This window comes from Orcinus orca, chromosome 9 (genome assembly GCF_937001465.1).
Source record: "Orcinus orca chromosome 9, mOrcOrc1.1, whole genome shotgun sequence".
Taxonomy (NCBI): Eukaryota; Metazoa; Chordata; class Mammalia; order Artiodactyla; family Delphinidae; genus Orcinus; species Orcinus orca.
In genome coordinates, this window is record NC_064567.1 from 3,083,604 (window position 1) to 3,100,475 (window position 16,872).

General features: G+C 44.1%; 1 protein-coding gene across 5 annotated transcripts in view; it reads right to left on the reverse strand.

Moving 5' to 3' along the window:
• DPP6 (dipeptidyl peptidase like 6) overlaps nucleotides 1–16,872 on the reverse strand; it is a 1,028,806-nt gene that overhangs the window by 68,845 nt on the left and 943,089 nt on the right. The gene's annotated exons all lie outside the window — the stretch shown is intronic.

A 16,872-nucleotide genomic window follows, 5' to 3' on the forward strand; every position in this document is an offset into this window, starting at 1 on the left:
ATGGAGAAATTAAAACCTTTACAGACAAGCAAAAGCTGAGAGAGTTCAGCACCACCAAACAGCTTTACATCAAATGCTAAAGGAACTTCTCTAGGCAAGAAACACAAGAGAAGGAAAAGACCTACAATAACAAACCCAAAACAATTAAGAAAATGGGAATAGGAACATACATATCGATAATTACCTTAAAAGTAAATGGATTAAATGCTCCCACCAAAAGACACAGACTGGCTGAATGGATACAAAAACAAGACCCATATATATGCTGTCCACAAGAGACCCACTTCAGACCTAAGGACACATACAGACTGTAAGTGAGGGAATAGAAAAAGATATTCCATGCAAATGGAAGCCAAAAGAAAGCTGGAGTAGCAATTCTCATATCAGACAAAATAGACTTTAAAATAAAGACTATTACAAGAGACAAAGAAGGATACTACATAATGATCAAGGGATCGACCCAAGAAGAAGATATAACAATTGTAAATATTTATGCATCCAACATAGGAGCACCTCAATACATAAGGCAAATACTAACAGCCATAAAAGGGGAAATCGGCAGTAACACAATCATAGTAGGGGACTTTAACACCCAACTTTCACCAATGGACACATCATCCAAACTGAAAATAAATAAGGAAACACAAGCTTTAAATGATACATTAAACAAGATGGACTTAATTAATATTTATAGGACATTCCATCCAAAAACAACACAATACACATTTTTTTCAAGTGCTCGTGGAACATTCTCCAGGATAGATCATATCTTGGGTCACAAATCTAGCCTTGGTAAATTTAAGAAAATTGAAATCGTCGTATCAAGTATCTTTTCCGACCATAACGCTATGAGACTAGATATCAATTACAGGAAAAGATCTGTAAAAAATACAAACACATGGAGGCTAAACAATACACTACTTAATAACGAAGTGATCACTGAAGAAATCAGAGAGGAAATCAAAAAATACCTAGAAACAAATGACAATGGAGACACGACGACCCAAAACCTATGGGATGCAGCAAAAGCAGTTCTAAGAGGAAAGTTTATAGCAATACAATCCTACCTTAAGAAACAGGAAACATCTCAAATAAACAACCTAACCTTGCACCTAAAGCAATTAGAGAAAGAAGAACAAAAAAACCCTAAAGTTAGCAGGAGGAAGGAAATCATAAAGATTGGAACAGAAATAAATGAAACAGAAATGAAGGAAACAATAGCAAAGATCAATAAAACTAAAAGCTGGTTCTTTGAGAAGATAAACAAAATTGATAAACCATTAGCCAGACTCCTCAAAAAAAAAAAAGGGAGAAGACTCAAATCAACAGAATTAGAAATGAAAAAGGAGAAGTAACAACTGACACTGCAGAAATACAAAAGATCATGAGAGATTACTGCAAGCAACTCTATGCCAATACAATGGACAACCTGGAAGAAATGGACAAATTCTTAGAAATGCACAACTTGCTAAGACTGAAACAGAAGAAATAGAAAATATGAACAGACCAATCACAAGCACTGAAATTGAGACTGTGAATAAAAATCTTCCAACAAACAGAAGCCCAGGACCAGATGGCTTCACAGGCGAATTCTATCAAACATTTAGAGAACAGCTAACACCTATCCTTCTCAAACTCTTCCAAAATATAGCAGAGGGAGGAACACTCCCAAACTCATTCTACGAGGCCACCATTACCCTGATACCAAAACCAGACAAAGATGTCACAAAGAAAGAAAACTACAGGCCAATATCACTGAGGAACATAGATGAAAAAATCCTCACCAAAAAAAAAGCAAACAGAATCCAACAGCACATTAAAAGGATCATACACCATGATCAAGTGGGGTTCATTCCAGGAATGCAAGGATTGTTCAATATACACAAATCAATCAATGTGATACACCATATTAACAAATTGAAGGAGAAAAACCATATGATCATCTCAATAGATGCAGAGAAAGCTTTTGACAAAATTCAACACCCATTTATGATAAAAACCCTCCAGAAAGTAGGCATAGAGGGAACTTTCCTCAACATAATAAAGGCCATGTATGACAAACCCACAGCCAACATCGTCCTCAATGGTGAAAAACTGAAACCATTTCCACTAAGATTAGGAAAAAGACAAGGTTGCCCACTCTCACCACTCTTATTCAACATAGTTTTGGAAATTCTAACCACAGCAATCAGAGAAGAAAAAGAAATAAAAGGAATCCTAATTGGAAAAGAAGAAGTAAAGCTGTCACTGTTTGCAGATGACATGATACTATACATAGAGAATCCCAAAGATGCTACCAGAAAACTACTAGAGCTAATCAATGAATTTGGTAAAGTAGCAGGATACAAACTTAATGCACAGAAATCTCTGGCATTCTTATACACTAATGATGAAAAATCTGAAAGTGAAATTAAGAAAACACTCCCATTTACCATTGCAACAAAGAGAATAAAATATCTAGGAATAAACCTACCTAAGGAGACAAAAGATCTGTATGCAGAAAATTATAAGACACTGATGAAAGAAATTAAAGATGATACAAATAGATGGAGAGATATACCATGTTCTTGGATTGGAAGAATCAACATTGTGAAAATGACTCTACTACCCAGAGCAATCTACAGATTCAATGCAATCCCTATCAAACTACCACTAGCATTTCTCACAGAACTAGAACAAAAGATTTCATAATTTGTATGGAAACACAAAAGACCCCGTATAGCCAAAGCAATCTTGAGAACGAAAAACGGAGCTGGAGGAACCAGGGTCCCTGACTTCAGACTACACTACAAAGCTATAGTAATCAAGACAGTATGGTACTGGCACAAAAACAGAAATATAGATCAATGGAACAGGATAGAAAGCCCAGAGATAAACCCACGCACATATGGTCACCTTATCTTTGAAAAAGGAGGCAAGAATGTACAGTGGAGAAAAGACAGCCTCTTCAATAAGTGGTGCTGGGAAAACTGGACAGGTACATGTAAAAGTATGAAATTAGAACACTCCCTAACACCATACACAAAAATAAACTCAAAATGGATTAAAGACCTAAATGTAAGGCCAGACACTATCAAACTCTTAGAGGAAAACATAGGCAGAACACTCTATGACATAAATCACAGCAAGATCCTTTTTGACCCACCTCCTAGAGAAATGGAAATAAAAACAAAAATAAACAAATGGGACCTAATGAAACTTCAAAGCTTTTGGACAGCAAAGGAAACCATAAACAAGACCAAAAGACAACCCTCAGAATGGGAGAAAATATTTGCAAATGAAGCAGCTGAGAAAGGATTAATCTCCAAAATTTACAAGCAGCTCATGCAGCTCAATAACAAAAAAACAAACAACCCAATCCAAAAATGTGCAGATGACCTAAATAGACATTTCTCCAAAGAAGAAATACACATTGCCAACAAACACATGAAAGAATGCTCAACATCATTAATCGTTAGAGAAATGCAAATCAAAACTACAATGAGATATCATCTCACACCCGTCAGAATGGCCATCATCAAAAAATCTAGAAACAATAAATGCTGGAGAGGGTGTGGAGAAAAGGGAACCCTCCTGCACTGTTGGTGGGAACGTAAATTGATACAGCCACTATGGAGAACAGTATGGAGGTTTCTTAAAAAACTACAAATAGAACTACCATACGGCCCAGCAATCCCACTACTGGGCATATACCCTGAGAAAACCATTATTCAAAAAGGGTCATGTGCCAAAATGTTCACTGCAGCTCTATTTACAATAGCCAGGACATGGAAGCAACTTAAGTGTCCATCAACAGATGAATGGATAAAGAAGATGTGGTACATATCATATATACAATGGAATATTACTCAGCCATATAAAGAAACAAAATTGAGTTATCTGTGGTGAGGTGGATGGACCTAGAGTCTGTTATACAAAGTGAAGTAAGTCTGAAACAAATACCATATGCTAACACATATATATGGAATCTAAGAAAAAAAAAAGGTCATGAAGAACCTAGGGGTAAGATGGAAATAAAAACACAGACCTATTGGAGCATGGACTTGAGGATATGGGGAGGGGGAGGGGTAGGCTGTGAGGAGGTGAGAGAGAGGCATGGACATATATACACTACCAAGCGTAAAGTGGATAGCTAGTGGGAAGCAGCCGCATAGCACAGGGAGATCAGCTTGGTGGTTTGTGACCGCCTAGAGAGGTGGGATAGGGAGGGTGGGAGGGAGGGAGACGCAGGAGGGAAGAGATATGGGAAGATGTGTATATGTATAACTGATTCACTTTGTTATAAAGCAGAAACTGACACACCACTGTAAAGCAATTATAGTCCAATAAAGTTGTTAAAAAAGAAGAAAAAAAAAAAAGCTAAGTTCCATAATCACACACACAAAAAGTATGTGGATTCATGAGTGTCCAGGGATGGATCCTTGAGACTGAAACATTTCCACCTCTGTCACAGCTCCCTCTGCCTACTTAAGCTTTGGTTATTTCATGGTAACCAAGGGGGCAGCTTATAAGCGGGACCACGAAACAAGAAATTACCTTTGACAATCCAGTGCATCACTACCAGGACATCACAAACTGGTCACCTGTGGGCCAGATGTGGCCTGCAAATGTTTTATTTAGCCAAAAGGAAACTTTCAAATTTTAGTTGGTTTCCAACATTTAGAAATCAGATATTTATATAAAAATATGGATTCTGAACTTGGGTTGAAATACCGGAAGATAACAGTTTCTGAAAGGGGACAATTGACTGGGGCCGAGCAGTGTCTGTTCTCATCTGTGTCCCCCCTCTGCTCCCCATTATAATACACGAAGTGGGGTTCACTCATCCACATCCCTTCCTTCCCCACTAAGCCTTGCGTTTGCCCACGTTCTCTTAAACAGCGAGGTTTGGGAGAAGAAGACATGCCTGGCTACAGAAGCATCTGGTTTTCCCTTATTCCTTTTCTTCTCCATTAGTATCAATAAGTTTGGGATCAGTTCTTTTTATGTCTCCTTGTCTAAAATGGAAACTTTTGTTAAGAGCTAGCTAGACATTTCCAATCTAATTCTTGTAATTCATTTGTGCTAGGCAATAAGATAATGTTCCCTGGTTTTAACAAAAAGTCACCTACTATTCAAACATGGGTAGAGGACATGGATGGATGTTTTACTGTTGATCAAAATATGCCAGCAGTGTTTGTTTAAGAAGAGGATTCCTTTAGTCCAGAAGAAATGCTCCCTTACATGCATCTAAAAAACTAAATTTTCATCAGTAACCACTAAGTGGAAAACCAAAATTGGTATTTTCCAAGTGTCCTTTTTGAAAAGTGATCCAGATTATGAAGTCAGGCTCTGCCACAATGAAAGAGCAGTCAAGTCCTACCTAAGGCATTGTGAACTGAGGCAAAGGCAGCAGAGTACAGCTTACTGTAGACGGCCACGGCACGAAGCGCTAGGGCTCACTGGCTACTGGAAGGTCTGTGAAAGAGACGCCACACCCCCTTACCTGGCCACCATCATGCTTCCAAAAAAGGCAACCCAGTACATCTAGCCAAATACTACATTCTGACTTCACTGACCCAACAGATTTGGTGATGACTTAGAATGTATGTTAGGATCTCTCAATGCGTTCAGTTTTTCATTATTCAAATAAGCACCACTGTATGTGGCCAGAGACCCCAGGTGTCTGGAGAAGGTGTCAAATCTGCCTGGATCCTGGGATGGTCCCTAAAATTGCTCTATTGGGTCGGCATCGGAAAAGAACCACCAGAGATTCCTACTAGGGCAAGGATCCTAGATCATCTAGTCCCCAAAAGCCACAGGGACCCTCCTGAGACATCTCTTACTGGTTAGCTAGTTTCCACCTGGAGAACTCCTGGGAGGGAAGTTTCAATGGTCACCGTGTGTACATACGTCACACCTACAGTTACAACCACATCATGATGCTCCTAACCCTTCTGGATTTTTCTTTATATGAAGTTGAAACATTGTTCCCTGAACTTTATCCACAGGCCCCAGGGCTTCCCTCTGAAACAAAAGAGAAGAAACATGTCAAGTCTGCCAGAAGGTCTATATTCAGTTAGAAAATTTATTTAGGCCAATCTCCTAAACATATGATTTTAAATGGCATATTACATTATTTTTTTTGATTTTGACCATCTTTCTTCGTTTACAACATTTCTGTCTAAAAAAATTAAATCAGTGTTCATAGTGTTCTGCATATTGTAAGCATACAGAAGTATGCGTGTGTGATGACAGGAGATAATGTTTCAAAGAATATTTTGGTTTTTCTAGATCACGTGAGGTAGCATTTATGGCACCTACAAGGGCATGTGAATTAGCTTCTTTTCTAGGAAGTTCTAAGGTACAACTGTGACTTTAAGCTCAGTCTATATTGGCCCCAAAGTGTAGCATTTTGAGGTCGATTTTATTCATCCCTTCAAAAACTATTAATACTTATTTGTTGAGGACCCACTGTGTGCAGGCAATGTTCTAGAAACTGGGATCAAAGTGGTGGGGAATACAAAGTTCCTGCCACACAGAGCTGACATCCCTGGGTGAGACGGGCACTGGAAACACATGAATATCAGCAGGCGTGAGATGCGCTGTGGGAAAACTGACCAGCACCTGGGGGCGGGGGAGGGGGCACTGGGCCTGTCAGTGGGCAGCTGTGCAGGAAGTGCGGGAGGAACGCTTTCAGAGCTCTGCTCCCTCGGGTCTTGGGCTGGGTCTCCAGGCCTCCAGAACACACCGGGCGCATGTCAGAGCCCTGGCACATTGCTGGTGCTCGGTGAATGTTCCTGTATCAATATTCAGTCTGTTATGAGGCTGCTGTGCAGATGCCAATCAAACAGGCCCTGCCTTGGTAAGCTTGGCACCTAGAGGTGAGGGGTAGAAGATACAAAAGATAAGAGAGGCAAAAAATGCTCTCAGAGCCCCAAGGAGGGAGAGGGTGTGATTAGAGGAAGTTCACGGGTTGGACCTTGGAGGTTGTGTAAGATATTTAACAGGCCTCGACAGTTTAGGTAGAGGGCTTTATAGGTATTGACATAACAGAAAAACCCAAGCCATTTATTCCAACAGTGGCCCTAAAAGAAGGGCAGCAGTGGTTCTGAAGGTTTGGTTAATTTCATGGATGTTGAAGGTTATTAATGAAAGGCTGTAACTTTTACCTGCATTCCCTAACTTATATTATGCACATTTTGTATTCATCAAAATAGTCTTATTGCCTTCTTTGATTCAACTGAAAAGCACACGCTATACTTCTGAACTTTTAATGCTAATAAGACATCATTTGTGTCTGTTTTGTATTAGTTCCTTTACCATTTCACTTGGAAACTGGTTGTGCTGCCAAGTGTTTGAAATGCTCTAACCCAGGAACAGTGCTCTACAGGTGGGGTAAGTACGGTGGGGCCAGGCCGAGGACAGCCTTGGATGCTATCTGAAGGAGCTGTTTGATGTTTCCATCTGCCACTCAACTGGTCAATCACTCCCCTTTCACCTACTTTCTGTCCATCTGCCCTGGGTCCTGAGACAAACAGGATTTAAGGCAGATAGGAAAGATATAAATGCATAGATAAAAACAAGCATAAAAAGAGGGGATGAGAAAAGTAGAACAATGTAAAAATAAAGACAAGAAAAAAGAGAGAGAGAAATCCAGGAAACAGCTAGAATAACAAACGTGTTCTTCAAAGACCTACCCACATGGGCTATAAATTTCCCTCTAAGCTTTCTGGCAGCCAACACAGTCTTATAGACTTGATGCACAGCCCATAAGATCAACACAGGTACTTATTTCGGAGAGTAACCCTTTAGGAGATGCGTCAAAGAAAAGGCCTTCTGGGAAATCCTTCTGCTGGAGTTTCTAGGTTACTATTTGATGGTGTTCTGCTAATAATTTTGCCCAAACAGGGACATTTCTGAGAGTGAAGGGAGGGGCACTAACAACAGTGACATGGCCTCCACTGGTCTTCAGGAGGCATCATCTCAGGCTCTTGTTGGGAAACCGGGGCACATGCTTACGCCATCAACTCAGTTCTTCTTTCGAAACTTAAAAAAAATACCTTGGTAAACATTTTGTTAAATCTCCAGCAGTCTGTCTACTTTTTTGCCAGTGGCCTGTTTTTGGATTATCAACGTGGCACCTTCTAGGAACTCTTTGAGGACATTTCCAGTGAGACTTACAGCAGTAAATAGAAGTGATCGTGCGAATGCTTCTCCTGGGGTTTCTGTTTCTGATGTTCAGTCTGAGGCCTCCCTTTCACATTTGTGCCTCAGTGATCTCTGGTTGGCTGCTGCCATGTGGCGGGGAGGATCCTGTTCAGGAGTGCACCCCCTCGCGGTGGTCACAGACGCTACAGTGCTGATGCTGGATCCCAGGGGTGGGCAGGGGCCCAGTGATGCCGGGTCCTGATGGTGGGTGGGGGGCCACTGATGCCAGGTCCTGGGGGTGGGCAGAGGCAGCAGTTAGCCACCGTCCTTAGTGCTTGGGCTCCTTGTCTTTGAGGCCACTCAAGGCACAGCCCCACTTCCTGCTCCGGCCAGTGTCCACTCCGGGAGACCCCCACGGCCAAGCACCTCTTTAACTGTCCAGGGCAAATATGTTAGCCCACAGCTGTTGGAGCAGGGGCCAGGCGTCCACTCTCAGCCCCGTAAATGAGGCTATCTTAGCCCATGACGACCTTCAGCTCCCATCCTCTGTCGCCTCCGATCTGATCTGAATTCTGGGAAAACAAACTTTATTTTTAATGTTTTGGTTACCGTGTCTTTCACCAATCATGCCACATTTCCTAGTCGTTGGCTTCCATTTTCAATGTGGTCCATTTATATTTACTTTTCAAAAATCCTTCCATGTCCTGTTCCATTGATGGTCTCCTTTTAGGTGGCCCAGGGGAGTCATTTATTTTTTACTGTTATGTTTCTTGTACCATTTTACTTAGAAAAGAGAGAAATGTATGTGCCCAGGAAGACATTCCGCAGAGAAATAATCTTTAGGAAGTAGGGTCTGGTACTTGGGAGGGAAGTGGACTGGTCAGAGGGAGACCCTGAAGGCAGACTGGCGAGTAAGGGCTGTTACCACCTAGAGTCAGGGTGCAGGAGGAGAGCAGTGCATGGGTCCAGGGGCACTGCTGCCGCATCAAATAACATTATCTATTTGTCATGGACATTTCAAGCAGCGCACTACCAGGATATGACCTCCATTTTGCAGAAAAGTTTGCTGGCCTCAGGCACCAGCCCAGTTCAGACACTTGCTGGGTGACAGTGAAGTGCTACCTGGGCAAGTGAGAAGTTCTGTTCCTTTGGCTGTTATCAGGGAGCAAGAGGGCTCCTACGGAGGGTATGCTTGGGGGCTGGCAGCGTCTACTGATGAGTCCAGCGTCTTCCAAAGCACCTGTGTAATGATGCTCGTGAGATCACCTGCCTCGAGAATCCCTCTCCTTGTTCTTGGAAGCTGCAACCTCAAAGGAAGTAGCTCCAAATGTTTGAGAGATCGAACAGTTGGTGTCACTCTCAGTCACACAAGCAATGCTCCAAGGAGTTTCAAACCCAGTTCCAAACATTCACCTTCACAAACCCACAGTTAAAAAGGGCAGCCCAGGTTAATGCCTTGGAAACTTGGATTAAGAGATGTCTAGAGGATTAGGTAGTTTACAGAACCAAACCATTTGCTTCCCCCTTTCACACCCTGTTGTTGAGACTTGCTATCAGCCTACATGTTTGAAGCTAATTAACACACTTTCCTCAATGATGCAGAGCATTTATTATTAACATTATTTATTATATTCTTTATAATGATAAATGTTATGTATCGTTAGCATTATGTTATTATTATTATTTAACTTTGAGGCTCCTCATTTATAGTTGGATGTGAGTGGTTTGAATTAACCTGAATAGAAGCAGCATATATAATTCCTACGTTGGGTCAGGACATAGGGGACACCTGCTTAGTTGTACACTGTAGGAGTGAGTGTGAACCAGTGATACCCCAAGTCTCTTTGGAGGGATCTGGGTCTTTCTTTTCCCCCATCCAAAAGATGCACGACAGACAGAGTTGTCCTTCAATCGGGAGTTTTGGGCAGCAGCCTTCCCTCGGGATACCTTCTGTGGTGGTGTCAGGATTGTAGCCACTTCTGTTCCTTCCAGTCACGGGGTCTCCACGACTGTTCCTTCACAAATGCACATTTCTGTTCTCTGAAATGATGTGTTGTCTCTTTCACCTCCCCGACCACAATGCTTTAAGACGGTAGCGCCCTGTACGAAAATGTGCTTTACTTCATTCTGTAGGACAAGGTGAGCTCAGGATGGACCTCAACCTCCAAATATGTCCCACGTCAGAGTTTCCTCATGAGGGGCGTACTCACTTCTTTCAGGGGATGACACCACACGTGACAGGTGCGTGGCACGTGGGCATCCCTCCCCCCTCACTGCTGCACGAGGCACATGTGACGCATCAATTGTTGACGACACTCTTTCTCACCGAACCTTGACCTGGCCTCTGACTCCTTCTCATCCACTGTGCCACGGCCAGCAGCTTCCGGGCAAGGGGAGCTGGGCCGCGAGACTGACTCTGATTTTCCACCCGGCCTTCTCCGCTGCTCCCTATGAACAAGACTCCAGGTGCACTCACGTGGCGCAGACGCACAGCCGTGTGCGTTTTCCCACTTAATTATGGTTCCCAAGGGCAGGATGCGGCCGGGGCAGCTGGCAGCACTGGGTGTCTGAAGGAGTAAAGGCAGAGAGGGGACATGGCACGGAAAGAGGAAATATCAAAGAAAAGGGGAAAATGCGGTTACTTCCTAACACTGCCAAGACCCAGCTGTGGAGGCCCCTTAGGCAGAGCCACCCCTGAAGTCACCAGCCGCTTCACTGCCACGCCTACCCGATGGTTGGTTAATGCTCCGAGACTGCGGCAGCCATGCTCCCTTCTGGAACTTTCTACCCTGCTAGTGTAAGCGCAGACCCAGGGCTCCCAGCTCCACCTTGTGAGGGATGAGGGAGTCTGTTCATTTGGAGGCACTAAGTAAGGGATGTGACTTAATTTCGTGGAAGCTAACCCTCTGTAGCCTCAGCTCCACCCCCTGGATCCTGAGTTAGTAGCCAGTAAATATCTAAGACATTCTTAATTGATTGCTAAGGTGATGATGGTGGTGATGACAGCTGTGATCACAACATTAGTCAACATTTATTAGGCATTTGCTATGTATCAGACACCAGGCTAAGCTCTTTACATGCATTCTCTTGATTAATCCTCCTGACTTGATGAGAGTAGTTATTCCCCTGATTTTCCAGATGAGGAAACGGAGCATTTAGCAAGCTTAACTGTCACGCCCGAGTCACAGAGCCAGTAAGAGGCGGAGCCCTGAGTCCAGCCCAGGCCTTCGGACTCTGACTTCATTGCCCCCGTCACCATCTTTTCCATGTTTCTTGATGGCAGCAAACCTGGCAATGGTAGAGGCCCCCGGGAGAACTTAACAGTAAGGGCAGTAATCGGGACACAGTCATTCACTTTATTATCAGCTTGGGTCCTATTCTGTTTCAATTCGACTTCAGGATGGAGAAGACTGTCTTGATAAACTAGGCCGCTGACGCGGTGACCTTAAGAGCAGCTGCTACATCAGGGTTTCACAGGGGGAGGGGAGGCTCAGTCTGCAGCACGAGTCACCACTGCAGGTTGTTTCCTCACTCAGAATGGGAAGGAAATGTTCTAGTTCTCTCGTTTGTTCCAAGAAAACGATGTTCATTTATTTATTTTTAAAAATACAAAAAATGTTTCGGATGAAGCTGCACACACCTGATTCACACACGGGGCCTGTTTTCCTGGTGGTGTTTAGATGTTTCCCAGAAACAGGGATGGTGGAGTCCTCCTGACAAACCTATAGGGAAATGAATCGTGTTCCTGGGCTTCAGTTTGAAGAGGAAAGTCCACTTCTCTACACAGAGGCTGTGATCATGAAAACTCGTGAGTTCACGTGCTCTGACTCAGTTGTTCAGGGTCGAGTTTACTTGGGGAGGAGAAAAGCCAACCACTTTTCACAGCTCCATGAAACGTGAGGATTTATTTCGCGCGATGACCTGGAAGAAGACTTCCTGGAGGAAATGGACACTGGAGCCGTCTTCCTCCTCTAACATGTCAGAGTTGCCTTGCAAAGACACCGTCTGCACCCACTACTCTCCAGGGGACCCTCTCCTCCCTTCTGGAACGTGGTAAAAGCATTAAGAATGGTCTCTGGCACACAGCCTACCGTGGCTGCCCTTGGTTCTGTGTCCCCGAGGAGAACAGCAATAGTTTTCTGTCCTCTCTTATTTGAGAAGGTGATATGGGTCTCAGGCGGGGGGAGTCGCTGTGAGTTGAGTTGTGTCCCCACAAAGATGTGGTGAAGTCCTAACCCCCAGCGCCTGTGGACAAGACCCTACTTGGAAGAAACTGTAACCAATTATTTGTAAATGTGACCAAGTTAAGAGGAGGCCGCTCGGGGTTCGGGGGCCCCGTGACTGGTGTCCTTGTGAGGAGAGGGTCTGGAGGCAGGCGCAGGGAGGGGTTGCCGCTAGGATGGGGGAGGCCCTGCAGCCCACAATCCGCTTTCAGACTCCACCTCCAGGGCTGTGAGAGAATCACTTTCTGTTGCTTCAGGCCACGCAGTCACAGCAGCCCCAGGAAACTCACACAGAAGGTGAGTGCATTTCTCTTTAGCGATAAGATTGGGCTTTTCCAGGACTGGAGGGTGCGGGTCCCAGGCCCCTGACGCAGGCAACCCCAACAGCTGAGGAGTCAAGCGTCCGTCCCAGGCACCGGTCTCAGGGTGAACCCACAGTCACATCCACGCTGCCCGGGCGAGCTCACCGCTGCCAGTTCAACCCTCCTGGGAGGGGATAAAAATCAACCCTTGCCTGAGAGGAACCTTGGAAGATGTACGGGAGTTCATCAGGCAGAGATAAAAGCATGGAACTGGGGAACACTGAGTTTAGGGAACTCTAAGGAGGTCTGTTTGTGATAAGAGTAAAAATTGCAAGGTGTCAGCAATGGGAATATGTTATCACAGAATATTCAGTAAAGTTCCCTGTTAGTTATCTATTTTAGGTAAAGTACTGTGTATATGTTCATCCCAATCTCCTAATTTATCACTTCCCCCCACGTTCCCCCTCTGGTAACCGTAAGTTTGATTTCGAGATCTGTGAGTCTGTTTCTGTTTTGTAAAGAATCTGAAAAAGAATGGATTCACTTTGCTGTACACCTGAAACTAACACAACATTATAAATCAACGGTACTCCAAAAAAAAAATGCATTTCAAAGCTTCAAAAAAAAAGGGAATATGAACGTCAAGTATTATACCGTAAGAATGTACTTTTCAAATCGTAAGAAGCTGGACAAATATTAGGTAGCTCTGTTACCCATCTCCCAGGGTCATTGAGACCAACTAGGCATGTAAACAACGGCTTACTGGTACACCCCAGAATAGATATGATTTCATTATAAAATGTTATGTCATAATACAATCTTTAGGATGCAGCTGGCTTCACTGCCAGACCCCAGAGATCTGGAAAGGAACCTAAACCTCTATATTAAATAGGTAAGTGAGTTTCCACGAGGTTCTACTGAATATGGTTTACATGTGTCTCTTATGCAAGTATCTGGTGATCACCTAAAACCCATGCCGTTTAGATACAAATATTGACACAGATAGATGGGATCTGGCTACGTAATGAGTGGATACGAGCATTACAAACATTTCCGAGTCTTTACTTACCTATATTCTATTTTAATCTCTGTTTAATCTAGCAGTGTGCAAAGGTATAAAAATAATGTATGTATTTTTAAGTGGTCGCATACTTAATAAAAATTATGAACTTGAAAATTATAAAAAATATAAAAGTGGCAAGCTTTGAGAAACCACAGAAGAAATGTTAATGAAAAATTAGAGAAGAAAGTACATGATGATAAGACTAAATGAAACGCTACAGTGATGAGGAAGGACAAGACATACTACAGCAGAGCAACTGGACATTAAGAGAAAAACAATACACCAGAGGTCTAATTAAACAGAAGTACCGACTGCAAGCAGTTGATGAGCTATAATCCACTATGACGAAGTTACAACACTGAGCAGTACAGTTTAAGCTAAGGGGACAGATCCACATCAAATAAACCTACCAGAAACGATCATAATAGAAGGTCCACGGGAAGGAGGAAGAAGGACTAAGTTTATACGGGGCTGTCACAATTTCACATCTGCTATGATACCTAGCCCTTATGTCCTAATGTGCTGTGGGCCTGCGTCTGCTCTGATTGGGCCTCTGTTTCAGCTGGTTGGGGTCCACCTTGCCCTAGTTATTAAATCCTTTGACCATAATCTCTGCCCAAGCCGAATATCTGTAGTTCCCTTCATGACAGGCCAAACAATTTTGAGTGCGGGAGCACTCACAGATTTTCCTTTCCCTAACTGACCACAGAGAATCGTCCAGTTGCCCCTACATTTTCCCTCAGCCTAAAAAGGAGGGATTCTTGTTGTTGCTGTTATTCTGGTTGCATCTGAGAGGCCAGGTTAATACCCACGATAAAGTTCTGCAGGAGGAGGAAAAGTGAAACGGTGGTCCAAGGCTTTCAACAGTCTCAGAGCAGCTTTGGGACGTGAGAGAAATAAACAGGAGGGGACATGGAGTTTAATAAACGTTGCTGTGAGCCACACGCTGGGGTCTACATTTACATCTACTGAGAAATGTGGGAAAATAAAATTCTTTTTGGATCGTAAATCGGCCTCTTACATGCATGCATCCACGAAGTGACCGCGATTCGCAGGCTGCAAAGACCCCTCCACACGACGACCTCTGCCGTTTCTCACTTCTCTTCTCACTTGCACTTTTGCCCCTCTGGGCTGCGTTTCACATTCTGACCCTACCCACACCTTTATCTGAAGCTTTCCTCAAGGCTTCTTCACCAACAAAACACCCCAAGCAATCCAACCGGGTGTGTAATCACTTCTTTGAAATGTCATTAAACCCACCCTCGCATCCCCAGCGGCTGTTCGCCCCAGTGCCTATGGTGTGAACTGGGTGTCCGCTCAGCTCTCACCGCAGGAGCAGGATTTGAATTCAGGGTGTGCTAAGGCACTTACTGCTGTAACTGTGTCCAGGCCGCAGCCGTAAACCGTAAAGTTGGCTGCTTCAGTCACCTCATCCATTCTGCGGTCTTTGTAAATTTACGTCTTTTTAGAAAATCCCTTTTTAAAAATCAGGTTTTGATTAGGTTTTAGGGGAAAGGTTGATTTGGGCATACAAGTTACATTAGCCAGAAAATAGGTTACTAATAGAAAAAATTTTAAAAAGCAGTTTTGTAGGAAAGAGGGCTAGTTTATGTTTATCTTAAGAGGCAACAGGCTAAATCTTTTTTTTTTTTTTTTTTTTTTTGTGGTACGCGGGCCTCTCCCTGCTGTGGCCCCTCCCGTTACGGAGCACAGGCTCCGGACGCGCAGGCTCAGCAGCCATGGCCCACGGGCCCAGCCGCTCCACGGCACATGGGATCTTCCCGGACTGGGGCACGAACCCGTGTCCCCTGCAACAACAGGTGGACTCTCAACCACTGTACCACCAGGGAAGCCCTAGGCTAAATCTTTAAATAGGTTTTAAATGATTCAGAAAATCCTGAGGTGGCAACTCCATGATCAATTAAGAGTTAAGTTTCTTAATAAAATGGAGCAGGGGATGGAGATCAGATCAGATGGTCTCTGAGGTCTCCTATCCTGCAAATTCCATGAATCTGTTCCGTTACTAGTGGACCCAGGCATTTGTGGGGAGGGGCGCCCCATCCTTCTGAAGCTGAGATCACGGTGGTCTCAGGGGCTGAGTCATGTCTGTGACCTGGGATGTGGCCTTACGTGTCCTCTGCTTCTGTTTTCCTTCACAGTGACAACTGAGGACCTATCTCTTCACACAAAATATCCGAGACCACACAATACAAGCAGCTTTATAAAGAGAAAATGTCCTCAGACTGGCTGGGACACAAACATAGAAAGAAATGTTATCTCCCCCAGGATGGAACGCTTGCAGGATGGGAAATCTGCACATGAACGACTGTTCAGTGATCTCCACGCACACTGTCCAAGTGGCCTCCCAACATGGGCGCCATTTTTACATCCACCGCACGGACATGGGAGCTTCCCTGCCTGAACCCAGGGCCACAGATGTCCTGGAAGAACCTTTCAATTTCAACCCTGGGCTAGAGTCTGTGGAAACTGGACAACAGAAGGCTGCCGTCCTCAGAACGAGGCCATTCCCACTAAACTCTGGAGTGAGAAGACCCTGCAGAGCTTAGCAGGAGCTAAGGGAAGCAGAGAAAGAATTTGTTGATAGATAAGAGGCTGGGTTCTGTGAAAGATGACGATGGAGCAAATACTAGTGAACGTTAGTAAGAACCCAAGAACGAGATCCAAATCGTGACCGCCTCGGCCAGTTACAACACGGACCTTGAGGCCCCCAGCTTACTCTCTGCCTCGTATTTAAACCTATTTAAACCTATTTCTGGTACGTGATGTCTGCCCTTGTTTAGAGACCTTCCTTGAGGGAGGTTCTGTCACCTTTCCCACCCAACCATTCTTTCTAGGACGTTCTAAAGTTCTTCTTTAGATTGACTTCAATTTCCCCTTCGGTATCTCATCACGACCTTCTGCACTGTAAAGCCACCTCCTCCTTCGACAGGTAAGACTTCAGATTTCTGACCCTGCAGCTCCTGTCAGGCTGCTGTCTCTTTCCCCTAGCGGGTCTGCTCACCACAGTTCCCAATCTCTGAGCTCTATACACCTCTGCACTTCCCCAACGTGTAATATCATGAAGGTCGTGCCCTGGGGCAACAGGTCTTGCTGGCAAAGGAGGAGTCTGGTAAGATGAGCTTCAAGGGGACTG